We start from the raw sequence: 23,608 nt of genomic DNA, 5'->3' as shown, positions 1-23,608 counted from the left end.
CTTCAGACACTATGTCCGGCGAGACCGAGGTCGTCTCCTTTCATGAGGAAGACAAGGACAAAGAGGAGGTGGAGAGCGACTCCCCTCACAAAACAAGGAATAAGAAGAGGACACCCTCTGAAAACCTGGAGGGGGCGACGCCGAAGAAGGGGAAGATAACCCTCTCGGTCAGTTTGGACTCGGAGTCTGAACACAGCCCGAGGAGAGCCTGCAGGGTGAAGCCCCTGGCCGAATCATAAGCATCAAAACCTTACTTGTTCATTTCCCGCTTACTTGCCTCTGTCATATTAATTATATGTTTGCTTGCTTTTCAGCCCTCCACGCAATATTCCGAACGCCTCGTCTTTGTCGGGGAATTCTCTGGCGCCTGAAGAGGCGGAGAGTGATGCTCCGTCACTGGCCCCCTCGCCTACTATTACGGAGCACACCGAGGTGTTGTCCCAAAGGAATCCTCCTGGCGGAGGAGGGGGAGACGAGGACGTCGTGAAGGCACCTGAGGTTAACACTTCGGTCGCCAAAGACCTAGGGGAGGCGACCCCCATGACTACCAACAATGGGGAGCCCCATCAGTCTGGGCCCCCATTGTCAGTGTCAAAACCAATGGATCTCGGGTAGGAGGTCCCGAACTGTGCGTTTAAGGCTAATGGTAACAGGAGGCAGGGGACACGATGTTTACCTAGGTTCGGGCCCTCTCGATGGAGGTAATACCCGACTTCCTGCTTGATTGATCTTGATGATATGAGTATTACAAGAGTTGATCTACCATGAGATCGTAGAGGCTAAACCCTAAAAGCTAGCCTATGGTTATGATTGTTGTTGTCCTACGGACTAAACCCTCCGGTTTATATAGACACTGGAGGGGGCTACAGTTACACATAGTCGATTACAGAGAAGGAGATCTACATATCCGAATTGCCAAGCTTGCCTTCCATGCAAAGGAGAGTCCCACCCGGACACGGGACAAAGTCTTCCATCTTGTATCTTCATAGTCCAACAGTCCGGCCAAAGTATATAGTCCGGCTGTCTGAGGACCCCCTAATCCAGGACTCCCTCAGTAGCCCCTGAATCAGGCTTCAATGACGATGAGTCCGGCGCACAGATTGTCTTCGGCATTGCAAGGCGGGTTCTTCTCCGAATACTCCATAGAAGATTTTGTACACGAGGATCGTGTCCGGCTCTGCAAAACAAATTCCACATACCACCGTAGAGAGCACAATATTCCACAAATCTAATCTGCTGACAACTTTTTATAGCGTGACATCACGCCACGGCCCGGTCATCACGAACCGTTTTTCCCAGCCTGCCACTTCACGTGTTGCGAGGCGGTTTTATTGGCACGTCTTGTCGAAGCGGAGATCGTGTTCCCTTTATCACGGGATTTTCATAAATACGGGTGTGGGTAACCCGACCGTGCTTGTTAGTATGACTCCTCGACTTTAGGCAAGTTCCAAACAGCCACACGGAGGATGTTTTGATATTCACCCTCTTTATAAAGGGGCCAAGGTCTGTCCTTTTCTTCCCACGCTCGATCCTTCCCTTCCCCCACCTAGAGTTCCAACACCCAAGGTTCAGGCTAAGCGCTTCAGACCTTCAACCATGTCCGGATCCAACCTTCAAGGCCGGTGGATGCCCTCCCCTCTTAGAGAGGAGGACACCAAGAAGCCTAGGGAGGCGAGGTATCTGACCGCCAAAATCCCGCACAGGCTGCCTGCTCAAGGGCAGGTCATCCCCACTCCCGAACCCAACGGGCGTGTCATACTTTTTTCCACTTCCTTTGAGGGCTAGGCTTTAGTCTTGATCCCTTTGTCAGAGGGCTCATGTTCTATTACGGGCTAGATTTCCGTGATCTAGCCCCAGACTCCATCCTTCACATCTCGTCGTTTATCATCGTGTCTGAGGCCTTCGTTCGCATCACCCCACACTTGGCTTATGGCTCAAGACCTTCAATGTGAAGCCGAAGGTGATCGACGGGCGACACGCAGAGTGCGGAGGTGCTATAATAAGCAAAGGCGCCGACGCCCTATGGCCCAGGGGTTCCTTCCCGGAAGTGTCCGACTTATGGAAACGTGAGTGGTTTTACATCACAGCTCCCCGAGGCACAAAGCGGGTGGCTGCCCCTGCCTTCCGCTTGGGCCCTCCGCCTCAACTGGCATCATGGGTCAACAAGGGGCTGGACTGGGGGCAGTTAATGACGTGCTGACATTGCAAAGCCGCATCCGAGATCTCCTCAAGAGGGATGTCAGTCTTGCCAAGGTAATGCAAGTAATGCTAGTTCATCGGGTCCTGCCATGCCAACATCGATCTCTCCGTATGTGGGAGTTCAACCCGGAAGGACCGCGAACTATTCACCAATTCTTTGGCGTGACGCTCGAAGAGATGTATGGATTGTTCTTCGGATCACGAATAAAGTGTCCGGACACCACCGAGGATGCATGTCTCAACTGCAACCGTCCAGATACCCAAGTAAGTAATTCCGCGACCGAACATGCCGTCTTTATATTTCTCACAACATCATTCTGAAAATTGCTCTCGTCCAGGATTGGATAAGAAAGGCGGAGAGGATCAGGTGTTTGGCCCCCCTTCCCGAAGGCTCGCCGGATCCTGCATTAACCATGATGCTTGAGCGCGCACCCTATCAAGTGCCATCAGGAGAAGATGACGGGAGGAATAGAGAAGCCGAAAGCAGGCTTCATACATTACACATCCAAACCGGGGGAATTAGTGTCTCCACGAGGGAGGATAATCGGGGAGGTGAATCTAGGATCCCCTCTCCCCAAGGGAAGAAAAGGGCCGCCTCTGAAGACTTGGAAACGGAGGTTTCCAAACGAGGGAAGAAACCTTCGCCAGGGGGCCTTGCCCCGGAGGGTATCCTTACCGGACAGCGCCCACTAGGGGGCCAGCCCTCAACCAAGCTATAAGTGAACAAAAGTGCTTTGGTAAATATATCCTGCTTTATCTCTAAGAACAATAACCGAGACATATATCTTGCAGTCCGGCTCATAGCCTATCCCGACAGCGTTCGTCTTCGGGGGATCTTCTTCCGGAGATGATGGAGAGCGAAACACCTCCTCCTGCCTCCCCGCCTGATGGGGCAGATGACCCCGAGGTGTAGTCACGAAGAGTTTCTCCTGATCCACAAAGGCCAGAAGGTAACTCTTCGGCCGCCCGAAGTGCGGAGTATTCAGCTCCCAAGGAGAGCAACAAAATGAGTCCGGGATTGTCCGGTGACCAACCGGACACACTGACGGGTCTTCTGGAGCAAGCGGCTATCTCGGAGGCGCATCGTACCTTAATGGGTACGGTGATTGAGAGGATATCATCCGCAAAAAGCAGGTTGAATGAAGCTTTTACGAGCCTGCTAAGAGGCTTTGAGGTACACAAAGTAATATATATGTGTTTTTGACGGTACCGCACAGGCTAGGTGTGATCTGTATAGATAGTAGCCCCTAAGACTCTGGTTGCCGTCCATAGGAGGCAAACAGAGGATTATAGTCCTAGGTGATGATCGCGCTGCTTTTATGTGCAGGCGGCTGAGGGTCCAGCGGCTGGCTGGACTACTGATTTTGCCAAATTGAGGCGGCAGCTTGACGTGGCGGATGCCAGCATCGCGCTTGTGAACAAGCGGCTTGACGAGGCACAATGTATGTATTTTTGGGTGTTCGACGAATATTAAGAGGAGCATGATGATAGTATCTATAATATGCTGTGACTGCAGATGGAGCTGCCGCCGTGGAGACCCTTCAGACGGAACATGCCCGAGCCAAGGAACAAGCCAGGAGAAGCGATGCGGCCGCCCTAAAGGCGGCCGAAGAGTTAAGATCCAAACATGCTGCTCATCGCCAGAGCGAAGGTAAATTAGCCAAGATGGCTGTTGAGCTGAAAGATGTTGCCGGCCGATATGAGCTCCTCAAAAAATAAATCCAAGCGAAAGCGGCTGACCTACAGAAGGCCTTGGAAGCAGCCAAGGAAACTTGCTCTGAGATCAGAGCGGCAAGGGAGGAGCTTCATCAAGCCGGAGACATCACATCTGGGAAGCCCTTTCTGTTGCGGACGAAGTTCGGAGATCTGAAGTATGCCCCTCTGGATCAATTATGGAGCGTCGAGAACGCGTACTTGGACTTGGCAATGAGTGCTGCTGATGCGACTGAATATTTCAAAGATCAAAAAGATCATGAGGTGAAAAGGTTGTTCTGGTCGCAGTTCGGTGCTCCAAAGCATTCACTGTTGTTAAATGAACAAATGGCCGAGTGGGCCGAGCTCCATAGGTTGTCCGGGCTTTCCATGAGGTCTGTCGTGGATCATCTTTGGCTGAACGGACCAAGGCCAGACAGTTATTTTGGCTTAGTGCAACGATTCCTTCGTGTTGTGTCGCATATCGACGCTGTAAAGAGGTCGATGTGCATAGAGGGTGCGTGGATGGCTCTTGCCCATCTTAAGACATATTGGGCAGGGATGGAGGCCACCGCTATTGCATCCCGGGGTCCGGCTGGAGGCCAGGGCTCGCCCGAGCACTATTTTGAAGAAGTCTTAGAAGGCGCCCGTTTAATAGAGGCTCAGTGCTCGAAGAGTAATATGTTCGAGTGACATGTATCTTGATTGTAGAAACAATGCTATTTTGGTTATAAAGTTTGTGTTAATACTTTTGCCCGAAAGTATTATAGTGCCTCCTGTGCGGCAGATTATGTATGTATGTATATAACCTGAAAGTTTGTAGTCGTCGGCTTCAGCCCCCACACATATAATGCGGGGTTGTTTGTTAAAGCTCGTAATCACACTTGATCCAACGTCTTGGTCCTTTTAGGAGGTGATACCGTGGTGAACAAGGCAATCAGACAATATAGCTTTAACACTTTCACTTATCCATAGGAGTTTGATGGTGGGGCTACTATATAGCCCCTGGTACTTCCGCGTTCATCCGAATACGGTGCGCTTTCGTACGTGACCGGGAAACCGGTCCTTCGTTAATGCGGAGGAATCGCGAAGACTCCACTGAGTCACCAAGTGGTTGACCAGTCTCTCATTGTATCATGACAGACAGTTTTCGGCTTTCTCTACTGAGGTGCTCATCTAGATGAACCAGGGCACAATCGCAGTAGTTCTCCCGATGCCACCTTAGCCGATAGAGCGGAATGTAAGGTAGCAAAACAAGGGAGCCGGGAAAAACCAACTATCGACCAAAGACATGATTCAGAGCTGATGCATATAAGGCCAAACTCACGACACCGAACACTCCCTAAGGTACTCGGACTTTAAAACATATACTGGGCTGAGTAGCGCCCTCGATAATGAGCCCTGAATTTCCAGGTACATGCCTTAGTCTGGCGTGACGAAATGCCAATAACGCCAGCATCCCTCTTGGTTGCGTTGAGTGCCCAGAGAGTGTGAAGCAACAAGAGATATTAAATACACAGGGTCTTAATCTAAAAAGAAACCTTTGAGCGGGGCCCTGCTGCACGTCTGTGCCTTTGTCTCCATTGTGCGATATCCTGGAGGGGTGTAGCACGATGATTATCTATAAAAAGGAAAAACCCAGGTGATAGACTTTGTGCAATAAGTTGGTTATTCTTAATAAACGATGAAAATGCAATCTATTATTGTATTAATGGGGTTAGGCCGAACTATGGGCCTTTTTACATGCGGGCAGCCCCTAGCGCCACCTATGGGGGTATACCCATCGACCCAAGCGTAGGTTTATCTGGGCTGCTACAACTAGTGGTGCGGCGGACTCGTCTAACTGTGTCCACAATCTTGACGACCGATCATTTATTATGGTTGGAAAGGCCGTTCAGTGTTCGGCTGCTAGAGCCGCCACATATTCTTCTGCACGTAAGGAATGCTCTGTATTTCCACTAACTGTGATGACGCCGCGTGGACCGGGCATCTTAAGTTTAAGATAAGCGTAGTGCGGTACTGCATTGAAACGAGCGAAGGACGTTCTTTTGAGTAGTGCGTGATAGCCGCTTCAGAATGGAGCGATGTCGAAGATTAATTCTTCGCTTCGGAAGTTGTTGGGAGAACCGAATACAACCTCTAGTACTAGAGAGCCCGTGCAGCGGGCCTCTACGCCTGGTATTACTCCTTTAAAGGTAGTATTACTCTGGCTGATTCTTGACGGGTCTATCCCCATTTTGCGGATAGTGTCCTTATATATCAGATTAAGACTACTGCCGCTGTCCATAAGGACTCAGGTGAGATGATATCCGTCAATTATTGGGTCGAGCAGCAAGGTAGCCGATCCTTCATGCTGAATACTAGTCAGATGATCCCTGCGATCAAAAGTGATCGGGCAGGCTGACCAAGGGTTGAACTTGGGGGCGTGTTTACGTCTCCACTTTGGTATGAGAGTTGCGTAAATCATGTTCACTGTTTTGACCTCTAGTGGAAATTTTTTCTGTCCTCCAGTGTTTGGCTGGCGAGGCTCATCCCCGTCTTCACTTGGTGTCTCCCTCCCCTTGTGTTCGGCGTTTAGTTTGCCGGCCTGTTGAAGACCCATCATTCTCATGTTGGTGTGATTTGCACGTTTTTCGGGGGTGCCATGAATCTGACATATTCTGTCTAGGATCTTGTTTAGGCTGGACGGTCCATCTCTGCTGCCTTTAAATGTCATTTTCCGTTGACAGGGTCGAGAGCCCCTGAATCCGGCGTTCACCACCGTGTTGTCTGGGATGTCTTCATTATTTCGACGCTTGTTTTTATTGCGTCGCGGTTTCCCATAGCCATCCTTGACTTCGGATGTGCCTGGGTCGCTGGTGCCACTGCGGGCCAACCAGCTGTCCTCACCCGCGCAGAAGTGGGTCATAAGGCTTGTTAGGGCTGCCATTGTCATCGGCTTTTCTTGGCCGAGGTGTCTGGCGAGCCATTCATCTCGGATACTGTGCTTGAAAGCTGCTAAGGCTTCGGCATCCGGGCAGTCGACGATTTGATTCTTCTTAGTGAGAAATTTGTTCCAAAGCTTACGGGCTGACTCTCCGGGTTGTTGGATTATGTGACTTAAATCGTCCGCATCCGGAGGTCAGACATAGGTCCCTTGAAAATTGGCCCTGAAAGCATCCTCAAGTTCCTCCCAACTACCAATTGAGTTTTCGGGGAGGCTTTTTCAACCAATGCCGAGCTGGTCCTTTCAACTTGAGGGGCAGGTATTTAATGGCGTGGAGGTCATCTCCGCGAGCTATGTGGATGTGAAGGATAAAGTCCTCAATCCAGACCCCAGGGTCTGTCGTTCCGTCGTATGCCTCTATATTCATGGGTTTAAATCCCTCTGGTAATTCATGATCCAGCACCTCATCGGTGAAGCACAGGGGGGCACGGCACCCCTGTATTTGGATGTGTCATGGCATGGTGTCACCGGTTGTTGTGTTCGGTGTTGATTCCGAGCTGGTATTCAATCAATATGATCGTTTTGGTGGCTGTGATCCTGCGTCAGAGCACGCTTCCTAGATCCGTAGATGGACCTGGCCATACCGACTTTTTTTGTCCAGGAGCTCATGTAAATCGTGTGCTGACTTGTGTGCGGCATCATTAGCAGTCCTGTCACGGCCACGGGATGGTCGGTCCGGTGGATCGGCCGTATTATTTTTCAGCGGAATGGGCTCTATGGCCTCGTCGTCAAATTCGGGCAGTAGCTTGCGCTTTGGGTAGCTCTTTGTGTGGCGATCGCCACCGTATTTTTCTTCAGTGTCGAGCACTTTGTTCCATCTGTGGTTGAGCGTACCCTACGTGGCCTTAAGCCTTTTGCTTCTGCTTCTTCAAGCTTCTCGCTGTGGCAATAACCTTCTATGGAGGTTCTCTTGTTCCAGGTGTTTTTCCGGGATGATGAGTGCATCATCGTCCGGACTGTTCTCCTCTCCGGAGACAGGTTGATGAGTTTTACCCTCGGCATCGCCGTGATCGAACATCGGCTCCGGACTATGTTCGCCATCCCCTGGCTCATCCTGCTGCATAGCTGGGTCCATGGGGTCGTTGTTTCCTTTGGAGTCGACCGGGGTATTATTTTTTCTTGCACGGTTATCGTCGTTTTACTGTGGCAGGATTTAGAGCGGTGCCTACGTCGTCGCTTTGGTTGCTTCTCGAGGGGATTATCCTCCGTTGCATCCTCGCCATCGCCTTGTTTGGGCGTGTCCACCATATATATGTCATATGATGAGGTGGCTGTCCAGCACCCTATGGGTGGTGGTTCCTGTTCTTCTCCCGCATCATCGTCCATACCGTCGATGTCTTTGAAGTCGAAGTCAAGCATGTCGGTTAAGTCATCGACAGTGGCTATTAAGTGGGTGGTCGGTGGGGAACGAATTTCTTCATCGTCCGCTTCCCACTCAAGCCAGACATAGTTCAGCCAAGAGTCCCCTGACAGAGAGAGAGACCTCAATGAATTTAGCATGTTGCCGAAGGGCGAGTGCTGAAAGATATCCGCGGAGGTAAACTCCATGATCGATGCCCAATCAGACTCGATAGGCACGGACGCACGCGGTTCGGATCCTATGGCCGGAGGCGAGTCCGAGGGTCCGATGACACAGGCCTCATAGGAGGTGAAGTCTGTGTTTAGCTCTATCCCCGCTAAGTGTGCGGCATCCATGGCGGGGTCCATCCACCCGTCCTCGGATGGCACGATCTGCTCCAGATTGAGGGTCGGGCAGCCACAGGTGAGATCTCCCAAGGAGCGTCCGATGGTAGATCTAAGTCATGCTCACCGTGACTGTTCAGCGCACCTGACATGGGCTTGAATCTGTCAAAGATTAAGTCTCCGCGGATGTCGTCAGTGTAGTTCAAGCTTCCAAACCTGACCTGATGGCCAACAGCGTAGCTGTCAATCTGCTCCAGATGGCCAAGCGAGTTGGCCCGTAATACAAAGCTGCCGAATACGAAGATTTGTCCCGGGAGGAAAACCTCACCCTAGATCGCATCATTGTAGATGATTGAACGAGCCATCAAGCCTTATCATGACGACACAGTGGAACTCTCAATGAAAGCACCAATGTCGGTGTCAAAACCGGCGGATCTCTGGTAGGGGGTCCCGAACTGTGCGTCTAAGGCTAATGGTAGCAGGAGGCAGGGGACACGATGTTTACCCAGGTTCGGGCCCTCTCGATGGAGGTAATACCCTACCTCCTGCTTGATTGATCTTGATGATATGAGTATTACAAGAGTTGATCTACCAGGAGATCGTAGAGGCTAAACCCTAAAAGCTAGCCTATGATTATGATTGTTGTTGTCCTGCGGACTAAAACCTCCGGTTTATATAGACACCGGAGGGGGCTAGGGTTACACAGAGTCGGTTACAGAGAAGGAGATCTACATATCCGAATTGAGAAGCTTGCCTTCCACGCAAAGGAGAGTCCCACCCGGACACGGGACGAAGTCTTCCATCTTGTATCTTCATACTCCAACAGTCCGGCCAAAGTATATAGTCCGGCTGTCCGAGGACCCCCTAATCCAGGACTCCCTCACCCATCGCACACCATTCCGGAGCACAATACGGCTCCGGAAAGGGATCTGCGGCCCCCTTCAATAGAGGGGGGAGGAGCAATAGCTCCAATAGCGGCCTCTGTTAATCCGAAGGCTACTCCTGCTCTGGCAAAGGCGCTGCAACACGCTTCCATCATGGAGGAGCACCACACCCTGATGGGTGCAGTTATGGAAAAGGTTCATTCTGGGAAAAGTGGACTAAACGAAGCCTTCAATGGCCTACTGACGGGCTTTGAGGTCTGTGATGAAATTCTCTAACAAGTTCTTCATATAAAAGGATAAACCCATGTATAGACAGTAGCCCTTGAGACTTTGTCCGGATTAGGACAATCCGGACAGAGGACCCCAAAACAAATTATTAATATACTATGCTAACATGTGAGCTAGGCATCCATGTTGGTGGCTACTGCCTAGGCCGCAGAGGTTTCTGAGCTCAATCAGAAGCTTGTATTAACCGATGTGGAGCTTGATTGCGTGAACAAGCGGTTTGATGAAACTCATGGTACGCGGCGCTTACATAACAGAAGCGATATGTGTAATAATACTTCTAAATTATTGAATTTTATGATTATAATCATAGTTGGCGCAGCCGAGGTCGAGTCCCTCAAGAGCGCACTTGCCCAAGACAAAAAAGAGGCGGAGGTGAATGGGGCAGCCGCTAACAAAGCGGCGAAGGAGCTGGAGGCGGAGCAAACTCCCCGCCGAAAACATGAGGCTCGGGTTAGCGAAGTCAAGCAAGAGCTCGAGGACGCCATTACTAAGTGTGAGTCCTTGGAGTAGAGGACTTCGGACCAAGCGTCCGAACTCGCCAAAGCTCTAGGATATCAAGGAGGCCCGGGTTGAGTCCCAGAGCACCCGCCAGGAGATCCAGCAGGTGAGGCACATAACAGCTGGTAAGGCTTTTCTTCTGCAGAGTAAATCCTCAAGTAGGAGATATATGTTGCTGACTCGAGTTTGGAGTTCTCCACGCGCATTTGTGAATCCGCCGAGGAGTGTTGCTGACGTCGCAGAGTTCTTCCAAGCCGAAGAAGGGAACTCGACGAAGAAGTTGTTCTAGTCGCAGTATCTTGCGCCAGAGCATCTGATGCCCCTCAGCGATCAGCTGAAGCAGTTGTCCGAGCTGCATAGGGTGGTCGGGTTGTCCATGAAGGATTTAATAGTCCAACTTTGGCCAGCCGAGCCCATAACCAGCAGCTACTTTGGACTCATGAAGCGGCTGGTCAGCGCTCGTCCTTAGATTGAGCCATAAAGCGACCGGCCTGCATAGAAGGTGCCTGGATGGCCTTCGCCCGCGTCAAGATGCAATGGGCGAAGATGAAGGCCACCAAAATTGCGACCGCAGGGCTGCCCGAAGGCAAGGATCACCTGAGGCCGGAGAGGTACTTCAGCGAGGTCCTCGAGGGAGCCCTAATTGTAGAGGGCCAATGCTCAATGGATATCATATTTGGGTAGTGGAGTCCGGTTTGTAAAAACCATGTAATGAACTCATGATGTGAAATATTTATGCTTGCGCATTTTAATTTTGTTAATTTATCCTCCTGTTTGGCTGTTATATTTCTGAAGATTGCCAGTCGCCGGCTTCTGCCCCTGTGAAAGAATTTCCGGGGTGTTCACAAACGCGTATCCGCTCTTTATCCAACGTCTTGGTCCGTGGAGGAGGCATCTGCTAGATGAACTAGCCAATCAAACTATTCAGCTTTATTATCTTCACTTAGCCACAGGAGTCCATTGGTGGGGCTAAGTACTAGCTCCTATTGCGTGAACGATAGTCCGGATTACAGCGCCTTTGCAACATGGCTGGTTGAATCCCAGCCCCTCATATGACACGGCGTAAATCGTGAACGATTTGTAGTATAACACTAAGTCACCGGATTGTTGACCAGCTCTCGCATATTATGACAGTCAGTTTTCAGCTTTATCTACTGAGGTACTTGACCGGACGAACCGGAAATACAATCGCAGTAGTTCTCCCTTTGCTACCTTAGCTGAACTCGCGGAATGTAAGGTGGCAAACACAGGAGCCGGCCAACCCAACTATAGACCAAAGACATGATTCGGAGTTGATTCACATAGTGCAATATCCAAGACGCCGAAGAGTTCCCTATAGGTGTTCAGACTTAAGAGCTTGCGAAGTCGAATATAGCCCCTGGTATGAAGGCCGTGCCGAAGCGCATACGTTAGTCGAAAGCAAGGAGGGAATACAGATGATGATACAATATAACTACCAAACAAAAGGTAGTGACCATCTGCTTCCTTTATATCCTCATTAATACGTCAAAGTGTGTTTCGACAGACAATGCCATAAATATTGAGGTCATGTTACATGCCTAAAAATTTACATAAGGGAAAGTCTAGCATAGGGCCTAAAAGTAATGGTTCGCAGACTCTAGTGATGTCCTGCCGCATGTCTGCATTGTTTCTCCTTAGTAACGAATATTTGATAGGGGTATTTGATGGTTGTCCGTAAAGAAGGGAAAGACTAGCCTTGAAAGGATCCTAGATGCAACCAAACAATAGATATGGCTCTTTAATGAGATGGTATCCGAGTGCCCGCCAGGAAGGTCCAAATAGGGTCAAGCCAAACTATGGACTTTTTCCGCAGTGTGCCCCCTGCGTTGCCCAAGGTATTTTGAGTGCATAGTTATGTCCGCACGGTACATAGGTCGCAACCTTATGGGGCAGTCGGTGGAGGCCGAACTGCTAATCGAGGTCCGGGTCCGTCGAGTTATCGCAGTGATGTGTGGACCGGACTTGTTTAGAGATGTCATTGGCCTTGACATCCGACGATGTATTCGGCTTAATGAGGCCATCATACACCTCGGCTACAAGGGCCACGGTGTGCTCTTCAGTACGGAGGGAGCGCTGCATGCTTCCATTGAATGTAATGACGCCACGTGGTCCGGGCATTTTAAGCTTTATATAAGCATAGTGTGGGACTGCATTAAAGCGGGCGAAAGCAGTTCGTCCGAGTAGTGCATGATAACCACTGTGGAAGGGGACGATGCCGAAGATTAATTCTTCACTTTGGAAGTTGTCTTGGGAGCCGAATACGACCTCCAGCGTTAATGAGCCCGTACAACGGGCCTCCACGCCGGGTACCACACCTTTGAAGGTAGTGTTACTAGGCTTGATTCTTGATGGGTCGATACCCATCTTGCGGATAGTTTCTTGATAGAACAAGTTGAGACTGCTGTCGCTGTCCATAAGGACTCTAGTGAGATGATATCCATCAATGATTAGATCGAATACCAGGGCGACCGAACCCCCATGACGGATACTGGTTGGGTCATCCCTACGATCAAAAGTGATCAGATAGGCTGACCATGGATTGAATTTTGGGGCGACAGGCTCTACGGCATAGGCGTCCCTTAGTGCGCTCTTGTGCTCCCTTTTGGGAATGTGAGTGACATAGATCATGTTCACTGTTTTCACCTCGGGGGGAAATTGCTTTTGGCCCCCGGTGATCGGTTGACGGGGCTCATCATCGTCCTCGCTTGGACGTCACTTTCCTTTGTGTTTGGTGTTTATCTTGCCGGCCTGTTTGAAAACCCAAAAGTTTATGTTGGTGTGGTTAGCAGGCTTGTCGGGTGTGCCATGAATCTGACAGGGCCTCTCAACGATTTTGTCCAAGTTGGATGGACCGTCCCTGTTTCCTTTGAAAGGTTTCTTCCATAGACCAGATCTAGAATCACTGAATTTGGAATTGACTGTCATATCATCTGCACCGTTATTATTGCTCTGACGTTTGTTTTTATTGCGGCGTGGTGTATCATTGCCGTCCCTGGCCTCAGAAGTGCCGGGTTCGCCAGAGCTGTTCCTTCTACGAGCTAACAAGCTATCTTCACCCGCACAGAAACGGGTCATGAGTGTAGTTAAAGCTGCCATGGTCTTGGGCTTTTCCTGCCCGAGGTGTCGGGCATGCCATTCATCACGGACGCTGTGTTTGAAGCCCGCTAAAGCTTCGGCATCCGGACAGTCCACAATTTTGTTCTTTTTAATTAGGAAGCGATGCCAAAGCTTGCGAGCCGATTCGCTAGGTTGCTGGATTATGTGACTTAGGTCATCAGCATCCGGTGGCCGAATATAAGTGCCCTGAAAATTGGCCCGAAAAGCATCTTCTAAATCTTCCCAGGTTCCAATGGACTTCTCTGGGAGGCTGTTCAACCAGTGTCGTGCTGGTCCTTTTAGCTTTAGAGGAAGATATTAAATGGCGTGAAGGTCATCTCCATGAGCCATATGAATGTGGAGAAGAAAATCTTCGATCCAGACAGCCGGATCCGTTGTTCCATTGTACTGCTCGATATTTACGGGTTTGAACCCTTCTGGAAACTGGTGTTGCATTACCTCATCAGTAAAGCACAAAGGGTGTGCGGAACCTCTCTTCCGTGCAACATCATGGCAGAGATCGGATGACATCTGAGTTCGGTGCTAATCCTGAATATTGTAATGTTCACCACGCCGGGCTTCATAGCCATTATGTCGCGCCGGGGCCTGGCCTCTTGATCCATAAATCGATCTGGTCTGACCGGCTTTATTGGCCAGGTCCTGATATAAATCATGTGTAGCCCGCGGCCGCTATCTCCTTGCCTCTTCGACGAGGGGGTGCGGGCTGGTTTTCGGCTTGATGTGTTATTTTGTCCCGTCCATGTGGTAGTCGGTCTGGCAGATCTGCATAATGGTATTTCGACGGTATTGGCTCAAGGGATTCGTCATCGAATTCTGGCAGCAGCTTGCGCTTGGGGTAACTTTCACTGGTCTCTTGGGGCCGTACTCGATGACAGCCAGGACCTTGGTCCACCTTTCGTTGAGCGTATCCTGTTCAGCTTTGAGCTACTACTGTTTCTTCTTCAGGCTCCGCGCGGTGGCGATGAATTGTTGCTCGAAGCGTTCTTGTTCGAGAGGTTCCTTTAGGACGATGAAATCTTCGTCACCAAAGCTGACATCCTCCTCAGAGATCGGCATGTAGTTACTATCCTCTGAATCTTCATGATCAGCGTGTTTGGGGCTATACTGACCCTCCTCCCTCTCTTCCTATTCGGACATGGGCTCGACGGGGTGTTCTGGGTCTTCGGCATTATCCGGAGTCTCATTGTCTTCGGTGCCGGTATTGACATTCCTTGCCCGACGCGATCGTGCGCAGCACCGCTGGCGCCGGCTCTTTGGTGGTTCCTCGACGGGCTTGTCCTTATCTGGATTTTGAGTGGCATCGTCGTCCTTTTTATCAGGAGTGTCCACCAGGTAGAAGTGGTTGTCCAATGCCCTGTGATGGGTCGGGCTTGGCCAGGTTCGGCATCAGCATCGTCGTCCATACTGTCGATGTCTTCGGATGCATAGTCTAGCATGTCAGTTAGATCCTTGTTAGTGGCTATTAAGTGGGTGGTGGGTCGGTCATAAAATTCCCCGCTCTCAGCCCCCAGCCCAGGTTGGGTGTAGTTCCGAGGCAAAGCTTCCGTAATGGTGAGAGACTGCATTAAGCCCAGGTCTTCATTTAAGAGCGATAGTTGGGTGGGAGGAGCCTGCGGATCTGCAGGGCTGAGTTCGGTTATAGACACCTGATCAGGCCCAATCGATGCAGACCTTGACGGTTCGGAGTTGTTGTCCATACGAGTCCAAGATCGCATCTGGGTCTCTGGTCGGAAGTTCCATATTAGGAGAGAGTCCGGTAGGGCTGATCCTCCCGTCTTCGAACGATAGAACCTGCTTCGGATCTAAGGCCGGGGCGGGTGTGAGTGTTGAACCCTGGACGGGATCTAAAGAGCTTCCTTCATGACGGCAGGGGGTGGCAACCGAGGCCGCGAACCCCTCGAAGATCAGATCTCCTTGGATATCAGTGACGTAGTTCAGGTTTCGGAACCTGATCTCGTGGTCCGGGGCGTAACTATTGACCTGCTCAAGGTGGTCGGTCGAGTTGGCACGAAGCATGAGGCCGCCAAACACAAAGACCTGCCTAGTGAAAAAGGTTTCCTTGGACATAGCATCATCATCGATGAATAGGCGAGCCATCAATCCTTCTGCTGACAACACAGTGGAGCTCTCAATGAAAGCACCAATGTCGGTGTCAAAAACGGCAGATCTTGGGTAGGGGTGCCCAAGCTGTATGTCTGAGGATCAATGGTAACCATGATCAAAAGGGAAACAATGTTTACCCAGGTTCAGGCCCTCTGAATGGAGGTAAAACCCTACCCCTGCTTGATTATATTCGATGGGTATAGGGGTTACAAGAGTTGATCTACCTCGAGATCGTAATGGCTAAACCCTAACTTGGCTAGCCTATCAATGTTATGATCCTGCCTCCAGTCTAAACCCTCTGGTTTATATAGATACCAGAGGGGCCTAGGGTTGTAGAAAGTTGGTTCAACAGAAAGGAAATAGTAGATCCGAACACCTAAACTTGACGTTCACGCACATGCGAGTCCCAACCAGACACGGGAGGTGGTCTTCTTCCTTTTATCTTGACAGCCCATTAGTCCAGCCCATATCGAATAGTCCGGACGCTCGTGGACCCCTTAGTCTAGAACTCCCTTAATGGCCAAAGGAAGTAGTTGGCGAACACCTTCTCATCTCTTCCCCCACCAGCCTGAACAGCGATGGTGTAGATGCTCAGGAACTCTGCCGGGTTCAGCCTCCCGCCATACTTCTTAGGTATCTCTGGCTTGAACGTGCAAATGAACGGCCAACAGACTTGCCGCAGCTCACGGGTGAAGGCCGTTCAGCCAAGCTTGAAGGCAGAGGCCCACAAACACCAAGCACAGGCTCGTCGATGTCAGGGCTGCCACGCCCGTTGGCTCGGAGGAGGTCGTCATGGCGCTGCTCGATGACGCACACGTCTCCTCTCCTCCTATCTTCCGGGGTTCGTCGTTGGCCTGGACGTGCTCGAGGAGCAGAGGAGGACATCGAGACGTCATTAGGGTCTTGACTTGGTCATGCCCGTGCTGGCTACCGTGGCGGGGACTGCACCGTGAGAACGGCTCCATCCGTACGGGCATCAGCATTTAATGCGCCGCTTAGTGTCACGTTGTTGGTTGCCAAGCAAGGCTTGCCGGGCTATCTCGCCAGCTCCACGCCTGCTTGCCTGACATGACACAGGAAGAGTGTTGTCTGCGGATTCTCTTGGTAGAGAGTGGCTGCCATGTGGTGAATGGCTGCTACTTCATCACTTCGTGGCTTGACACCGCACTGATCTTCAATGTGAGTCGTGGTGGAGGGCTCGGGGAGGCGACCTGGTCTCCACAGGTGCCGGCAGGCCCTGCCGGGACGCCTTGGTCAACTTTTTCTGGGGTTGGCCTTGCCCCTTGCCTGGCTCGCCTGCCCGGCAAGGGAGGCATCTCTCTTGATGACATCTTGTTCTTCTGGCCTGGTCTTGGTCCCTCTGATCTGCTTGTTGGTTCTTCGAGTCACTTGGCTTCTTGTACTCCTTCCTGGACTGGTGTTTCAATCTTGATCTTGTGCCTGTGCACAGTCAGGGCAATAGACCCAGTGTCTGTTGCACCGACACCGCATTTCACATGAATGTGCTTGTGCTTAACCGCAGGATACGGTCCAAGATGAAGATTCGGTTGCCCAAAACCGTGAGCAAACTCTACACATTGGAGGACAAGTGCGCTCATGCTGAAGAAGGGAGAAGGCTTCCAGGGAAAGAGTTGGTGTTGAAGTCAATTCTAAAGATGACGACGACCCTGCTGCCCCTAGGAAGAAGAACAAAAAGTGCAACAAGAAGCAAAAGGAGAAAGCAGTGATGGGCGTTGAGGGCTCCAGTGATCTTAGCGCCGACAAGAAAACAAAAACTAAGATGCCCGCCAAGGAAACTGCTACTTGTGTTGACTGTCAGGCGGCATCGGCTGCTGAGAAAACCGGCAAGTATGACGGGCCATACTACAAGATTCATATGACCAAGGGTCATGATCTCCAAGATTGTAAGCAAGTTGAACAATTGGTTAAGAAGCATAAGGCTAAGTATGCAAGGCGCGATAAGGAGAGAGGCCAGAACGGTGTTGGCAGGAAAGGCCGGGGTGGCCATAACGCTTACCACGGCAAGCTTGATCAGCGGAAAGAGAAACCTGCCTGGGACCTGAGAAGAAGAAAAATGTAGATGGCAGTGAAGAAGAGGATGACGAGACTAGGAGGAGGAGTTTCAGAAAGCTACTGAGGTGATGTTCATTGATAGAGGTGCATCTTTGCACTCCTCTCACCGCCAACTCAAGTAGTGGGCGCATGAAGTTAATGATGCAGAACCAGTGGCAAGCGCTCGAGAACCACTTAAGTGGTCCCGTACACCCATCATCTTCGACATTGAGGATCATCTAGACGCACTACCGCGGTTGGATGCTTGACATTGTTGGTTTTGCCAACGATCAGCAACCTCAAGGTCACCCGGATGTTGGTTGATGGTGGGGCGGGGTTGAATCTGATTTCCCCCTACGTGCTAAAGAAACTCCAAATTCCTGATGAGGACCTGAAGAAGACTGGCACTTCCCAAGGGAACAACCAAGGGAGGAGCCAGCCGAATGGAAAGATTACCTTGCTGGTAACTTGGTGGGGAAATAAACTTCAGGACTAAGAAGACTCTGTTCGATGTTGTTGATCTCCCCTTGCCATTCAACGGGATCCTTGGCCGCCCAGCATTGGCCAAATTCATGGTAGCATCCCGTTATGCACGTAACACTCTGAAGATGCCTGGTCTAATGGGAGTCATTACCGTTCCATCGAATAAGAGAGATGCGGTCATCTGTGTGGATAAGATGTATAGAGATGCGGTAGCAGCGGAGGTCGTCAAGGCCTTGGCTCCAGCCAAAGAAGAGAAGAAAGTTAAGAAAACCAGCAAGGGCCAACAAGGATCCCAGGAAGCGCGCTGATACGTCTCCATCGTATCTATAATTTTTGATTGTTCCATGCCAATATTATTCAACTTTCATATACTTTTGGCAACTTTTTTATATTATTTTTGGGACTAACATATTGATCCAGTGCCCAGTGCCAGTTCCTGTCTGTTGCATGTTTTATGTTTCGCCGAAAACTCATATCAAACAGAATCCAAGCGGAATAAAAACGGACGGAGAATTATTTTGGAATATTTGGGATTTTCCGGAGGAAGAATCAACGCGAAACGGGGTCCGGGGTGGCCACGAGACGGGGGGCACGCCCTCCCCCCTGCGCGCGCCCTGGACTCTCATGGGCCACCCGTAAGGTGGTTGCCGCTCTTCTTTTGCCGCAAGAAAGCTAATTTTACGAGAAAAATCTGGGCAAAAGATTCACCCCAATCGTAGTTACGGATCTCCGGATATTTAAGAAACAGTGAAGGGGTAGAATCTGAGAACGCAGAAACAGAGAGATAGATCCAATCTTGGAGGGGCGAGAATGGGAGCCAAGGACCAGAGGGGAAACCCTTCTCCCATCTAGGGAGAAGGTCAAGGAAGAACAAGAAGAAGAAGGGGGCCCGCTCCCCCTTGCTTCCGGTGGCGCCGGAATGCTGCCTGGGGCCATCATCATCACCGCGATCTTCACCAACACCTCCATCATCTTCACCAACATCTCCATCACCTTCCCCCTTCTATCTACAACGGTCCACTCTCCCGCAACCCGCTGTACGCTCTACTTGAACATTGTGCTTTATGCTTCATATTATTATCCAATGATGTGTTGCCATCCTATGATGTTCGAGTAGATTTCCATTGTCATGTCGGTGATTGATGAATTGCTATGATTTGTTTGAGTTGCATGTTTTATTATTGGTGATGTCCTATGGTGCCCTCCGTGTCGCGCAAGCGTGAGGGATGCCCGCTGTAGGGTGTTGCAATGCGTCCATGATTCGCTTATAGTGGGTTGCGTGAGTGACCGAAACACAAACCCGAGTAAGGGGATTGTTGCGTATGGGATAAAGGGGACTTGATACTTTAATGCTATGGTTGGGTTTTACCTTAATGAATCTTTAGTAGTTGCGGATGCTTGCTAGAGTTCCAATCATAAGTGCATATGATCCAAGAAGAGAAAGTATGTTAGCTTATGCCTCTCCCTCAAATAAAATTGCAATAGTGATTACCGGTCTAGTAACATAGTCAATTGCTTAGGGAAAATTCCACAACTCCTACCACCACTTTTCCACACTCGCTATATTTACTTTATTGCTTCTTTATCTAAACAGCCCCTAGTTTTTATTTACGCGTTCTTTATTATCTTGCAAACCTATCCAACAACACCTACAAAGTACTTCTAGTTTCATACTTGTTCTAGGTAAAGCGAACGTCAAGCATGCGTAGAGTCGTATCAGTGGCCGATAGGACTTGAGAGAGTATTTGTTCTACCTTTAGCTCCTCGTTGGGTTCGACACTCTTACTTATCAAAAGAGGCTACAACTATCCCGTATACTTGCGGGTTATCAAGACCTTTTTCTGGCGCCGTTGCCGGGGAGTCATAGCGTGGGGTGAATATTTTCGTGTGTGCTTGTTTGCTTTATCACTAAGTAATTTTTATTTGCTGTTTTTAGTTGTCCTCTATCTTTAGTTATGGATATGGAACGCAAAATACCAAAAAAATTAGGTGTACTTGCTACTCATGGAGATGGGGTAACTCCTAAAACCCTCGATTCTCATTATGTGAAAGATATTATGTACTACTTTGATAATCCTGAGAAAACCCCATTCAACTTTATAATGGGAGACATGTTGGATCAACGTGAATACTTTAGGGATTATCGCTCGACAAAAAAAGGGAAACTATTATGGGATCAATTTATTATGTTGCGTTGGTATGCCCGGGATCTATGCTTGAGATATGATATTACTTGTTGCTCTAGGATGAAGTCTCCACACCTTCCCTTTTCATGCAAATTTAATGATAATGAAACCTTAGCTTCTTATGCTAATGGTATATATGATTACTATGATGTTGAACAAATAGAAGAATTTGTTGCTTTTAAGGCTGCTTATGAAATTCAATCTTTGTTTGAAAAGTATGAAGCTTTTGATGATGATGGTGTTTATAGGCCTGAAAATCTTGCTATACTGAGATGTTGCTATGAAAATTATGAATACAGTTACTATATTAATGCATTTATGGAGAAAGTCTCCGCTGTCCAAGAAGAGACTAATATTTTGCAGGAAGCTATGGAAGAAGAAATTGATGAAACTGTGAGCTCATTGGATGAAAAAGATGACGAGGAGAGCGAAGAACAAAAGGAGGAAGAGCGGATTAGCTACCCGTGCCCACCTTCTAATGAGAGTAACCCTCCAACTCATACATTATTTAATTCCCCTTCATGCTTACCGAAGGATGATTGCTATGATGATTGCAATGATCCCTTGAATTTGTTTGAAATATCCCTTTTTGATGATGCTTGCTATGCTTGTGGCCAAGATGCCAATATGAATTATGCTTATGGAGATGAACTTGCTATAGTTCCATATGTTAAACATGAAATTGTTGCTATTGCACCCATGCATGATAGTCCTATTATCTTTTTGAATTCTCCAAACTACACTATATCGGAGAAGTTTGTGCTTATTAAGGATTATATTGATGGGTTGCCTTTTACCATTGCACATGATGATTTTGATGAATGTAATATGCATGTGCTTGCTGCTCCTACTTGCAATTATTATGAGAGAGGAACTATTTCTCCACCTCTCTATGTTTCCCATACTATGAAATTGCAAGAAACTGCTTATACTATGCATTGGCCTTTACTATGTGTACATGAATTGTTCTCTTATGACATGCCGATGCATATGAAGAGAGTTAGACTTCGTTTTTGCATGATATATGTTACTTTGTGCTCACTACTAAATTACAAATCATTGTTAATTAAAATTGGCTTTGATATACCTTGGGATCAGGGTGGATTCCTTACTTGAGCACTAAATGCCTAGCTTAATGGCTTTAAAGAAAGCGCTGCCAGGGAGACAACCCGGAAGTTTTAGAGAGTCATTTATTTCTGTTGAGTCCTTTCATATAGTTTAAAAACAAAAAAAAATAAAGAGGGGAACCTAAAACTTTTCAAAAAAGGAAAGTGAAAGTGAGAAAGACAAGCATTGTTGAAGTGGGAGAGCTCCTTGAACTTCGTTCATGCTCATGGAAACTTTGTGAATCTTGATTACAGAAACTTTTCAAAAAAAAATAATTATCCCCTTGTACAATTCTATTGTATTATAAAAATAATGTGCTAAGGTTTGCCTTTAGGATGTTTACCATGCTCGTTGGTTTGTACGGTGCAGGATAGAAAATTTGGCTGTAGTGCGTGATTTTACATTTTTAAATGGAACGTCATTTCGTTCTGATTCCTTTTGAACTGTCTTGCTATACAACTTGTTTAGTTTTCCTAATTTTGGTAGAATTTGTGGGTTAACATAAGTATGGTGGATGTCCAGATTACTACAGACTGTTCTATTTTTGACAGATTCTGTTTTTGATGCATAGTTTGCTTTTTTTGATGAATCTATCAATTTATATTAGTGGATTAAGCCATGAAAAAGTTATATTACAGTAGACACAATGCAAAAACAAAATATTAATTGGTTTGCAACAGTACTTAGAGTGGTGATTTGCTTTATTATTCTAATGGATCTTACCGAGTTTTCTGTTGAAGTTTTGTGTGGATGTAATGTCTAATCGAGGATGTGTCGATATGAGGAAAAGGAAGAGAGGCAAGAGCTCAAGCTTGGGGATGCCCGAGGCACCCCAAGTAAATATTCAAGGATACTCAAGCGTCTAACCTTGGGGATGCTCCGGAAGGCATCCCATCTTTCTTCAACAAGTATCAGTATGTTTTCGAATTCGTTTCGTTCATGCATTATGTGCAAGTCTTGGAGCGTCTTTTGCATTTAGTTTTCATTTTTATTTTATGCACCATGCTGGTATGAGGTAGTCCTTGGTTTATTTAAAGAATGCTCATTGCACTTCACTTAAATCTTTTGAGTATGGCTTTATAGAATGCTTCATGTGCTTCACTTATATCATTTGAAGTTTGGATTGCCTGTTTTTCTTCACATAGAAAACCGCCATTTGTAGAATTCTCTTATGCTTCACTTATATTTGTTAGAGTGTGGGCATATCTTTTGTATAAATAATTAAACTCCCTTGCTTCACTTATATCTTTTTAGAGAGATGACAGGAATTGGTCATTCACATGGTTAGTCATAAAATCCTACATAAACTTGTAGATCGCTGAATATGATATGTTTGATTCCTTGCAATAGTTTTGCGATATAAAGATGGTGATATTAGAGTCATGCTAGTGGGTGGTTGTGGATTGTAGAGACACTTGTGTTGAGGTTTGCAAGTCCCATAGCATGCACGTATGGTAACCGTTGTGTGACAAATTTGAAGCATGGGGTGTTTCTTTGATTGTCTTCCTTATGAGTGGCGGTCGGGGACAAGCGATGGTCTTTTCCTACCAATCTATCCCACTAGGGGCATGCATTCTAGTAATTTACTTTGAGGGCTAATAAACTTTTGCAATAAGTATATGAGTTCTTAATGACTAATGTGAGTCCATGGATTATACGCACTTTTACCTTTCCATCATTGCAAGCCTCTTCGGTACCGTGCATTGCCCTTTCTCACCTCGAGAGTTGGTGCAAAATTCGTCGGTGCATCCAAACCCCGTGATATGATACGCTCTATCACACATAAGCCTCATTATATCTTCCTCAAAACAGCCACCATACCTACCTATCATGGCATTTCCATAGCCATTCCGAGATATATTGCCATGCAACTTCCATCATCATCATATACATGACTTGAGCATTTATTGTCAATTGCATGATTGTAAGATAGCTAGCATGATGTTTTCATGGCTTGTCCTTTTTTGATGTCATTGCTATGCTAGATCATTGCACATCCCGGTACACTGCCGGAAGCATGCATATAGAGTCATATCTTTGTTCCAGTATCGAGTTGTAATATCGAGTTTTAAGTAAATAAAAGTGTGATGATCATCATTATAGAGCATTGCCCCATGAAAAAAAAGAAAAAAAAGGGAAAGGCCAAAGAAGCCTAAATAAAAAAGGGGGCCAAAGAAGCCCATCAAAAAAAGAAAAGAAAAGGGGCAATGTTACTATCCTTTTCCACACTTGTGCTTCAAAGTAGCACCTGTTCTTCATATAGATTGTCTCCTATGTTGTCACTTTCATATACTAGTGGGAATTTTCAT

Source organism: Triticum aestivum, unplaced genomic scaffold (genome assembly GCF_018294505.1).
Source record: "Triticum aestivum cultivar Chinese Spring unplaced genomic scaffold, IWGSC CS RefSeq v2.1 scaffold4B_scf_1987, whole genome shotgun sequence".
Lineage (NCBI taxonomy): Eukaryota > Viridiplantae > Streptophyta > Magnoliopsida > Poales > Poaceae > Triticum > Triticum aestivum.
This window is presented reverse-complemented; position numbering follows the sequence as displayed.